Below are 2553 nucleotides of genomic sequence, written 5' to 3' on the forward strand. Positions count from 1 at the left end.
CATCAATGAAAACCTTGTAAGTCGATCACTCAAAAATCAAGAATTTTTGCTCCAAGTAGGTCGGTTTTGACTTTTTTTGGCCATATTGGATAACAAAAGAAAGTTGTGGTGCGAGTAGAACAGGATTTTAGAGTAGTGGGGTAAAAGACTACAGGTTTGAGGCGGAGCCAAATGCTGTTGGGGAAGTTTTGGTTCGTCGGTTTTCCCCTAAAAGTTCATGAACTTGGGGCAGAGCCATTTTGGGCTGGGGCGATACTCTGCTTGAGTCTCCCTGCAGGTTTACTTCCCTCATTCCCATCCTACCAGTGGTAAATAAAAAGAAGCACAAAGTTTCTACTTGCCTAAAATTTCAACATTGGTTGGTTAGGCGTAATGGAATTTCAAGTGCGCAGTTGTTACAGAGGACAACAAAGGCAAAGGGATTGAGCTACGTCGTCTAGCATCTAACGAAATCCTGGTCATATTGAGAGCAAGAGATGAAAGGAAAGGGTATCAAACCTATTGAATACCAGGCTTCTGGGCTATCAAATGTGGTGTTTCAGCAACTTGATGCCAAAGATCCTTCTAGCATTGCTTCACCGGCAGTACTTCTGGAAACTCGTTTCAGAACTTGTGAGAAACATTACCTCCCTGGCTGAATACTTTCCTAGTATTTGAAAGAAACACTGACAGCCAAACAGTATTAACACGAGAGATGGTAGGTATAGCCTTTTCTAGTATGAGAGAAATACAGACAACCAAACAATATTAACACGAGAGATAGTATGCCGATCAAAAAAACCAAAAAAATGAGAGATAATATGCAGGTCGACAATGCTGCGGAAAGCACACTTGTCGTAGACTATGAAACATTCAGATTCAAAGCCTTCAAACTTGGAGGTGGTTTTTGTTAAGTATTTATAACTTCTCGGTCCTTGCTCTATGTCAAGTAGTGCATACCTCCTGTATAAAGTTGGACGTCAATGCAGCTTCTGAGGAGCGGTAAGTGGAAAAGCAGATTGAGAACTTTTTCAAGTTAATTCCCACCCCAACTAGTCTTGCAGAGCTAGAAGACCACCATTTTTCGGGTGAATTACGTCCATCCTGGATACGTCAAAACAAACATTAGGGGTGACATGGGAAACCTGACCCCTGAGGAGGGTGCAGCTAGAGTTTCTGTGATTCTGGAATTGTTGCTGGACGATGGACCTTCGGCACTCTACTTCGATGAAATGTATGTATCACCCTTCAAGTAATTCATAGTTTACATATTCCTGTTTGCGTAGGGAAATCTGAAAGTTGGTGAACTACGACCTTGCAAGTCTTTTGCTTATTTTTTAGAAGAAAACTAAACACCATCTGAATGCATTGAGATTAGAATAACTTCCTTAGTTCCAATATCTTTGCAAGTTGTTGAAGAATGCAAGAACGAATGATGTATCAGCACCACAAGCCCAGAGTCGTGCAATTGCACACAATCTTTTCCTACCGGCAAATGATAAACCCTTTTACACAAATTGTAGTGATTCAGAAAAGACATGCTCCAGCTACGAATTTCTAACGCCATGCTAGATAACAGATGATGGTTATCTCTCTCTTTCTCCAGAACTACAAGCAATTAACAACTCACAGATAGACCGTGTGTGTTACGCCCAAGCATTTTTTCTTAATTATATTGCCATTTTTATAATTGGGTGTTGCGGTCGATCCCAATTAATTATTTTTGCATACACAATGGGTACAATTATCGTTATTATAACTACAAGGGTATGAGCTTATTAACCATAGTAATTTAATTTTTACCTCATTTAGAATTTTAGTTATTTTATTTAACCAGATGGCTATAATTTAGGGTGTGACGTGAGTAGTAAGCGGTTCTAAGAGTAGTACTTAGGGTTCTATACATAAGCTGATGAGGGTTTTGTTTTATATTAGAGTCATTGTTCTTGGGAGAAAAAGAAAGGAGCCAGCTTTGTCGAAGTCGGAGTTGAAGAATTCAGAGGTGGTTTCCTCTGAGGTGAGTTTAGTATCTCCCGTTTCGTTCTCTTTCAACATCTATATAGATTTTAGAGAAGGATCAAATAATTGGCAGTGTGCGGTGGGTATGATTTATGGTGATATGCGGTGGACTTTTAGTCGGTTGGAAATTGTCAAAGAATTGGACATTTGTGAAGTAATTTTGATGTCAACAGTAGTAGAAAGAACCAAATGGATTTGGGCTTTGATCTTCTGCTGTATGAACATGCTCTATGTATTCAATTCATGTGTGGATGGACCAAGTTGTTAATTTAGAAGAATAAAGTGGCGGCAGTTGTTCTTAGAGACAAAATAAATCTTTGGTTGTTCGTAGGTGGATTTTTGTGGTAGTCACGGGTGATTTAGGAATTTAGGAAGGGGCTAAGCTGGGGTAATTAAATAATAGGGGTGTTCCTAATTTGTATTGTTGGCGATATATTTAAATTATACTTATATATTCGAATGTTTTATTTATACAGGGAAGTCCCGTTTTGCGTGATTGAGTTTCATTACTTTTTGGACCCAGGTGAGTGGTTAAACATGTTACGTATTTTTGAA

The sequence above is a fragment of the Rhododendron vialii genome, chromosome 2a (assembly GCF_030253575.1).
Source record: "Rhododendron vialii isolate Sample 1 chromosome 2a, ASM3025357v1".
Lineage (NCBI taxonomy): Eukaryota > Viridiplantae > Streptophyta > Magnoliopsida > Ericales > Ericaceae > Rhododendron > Rhododendron vialii.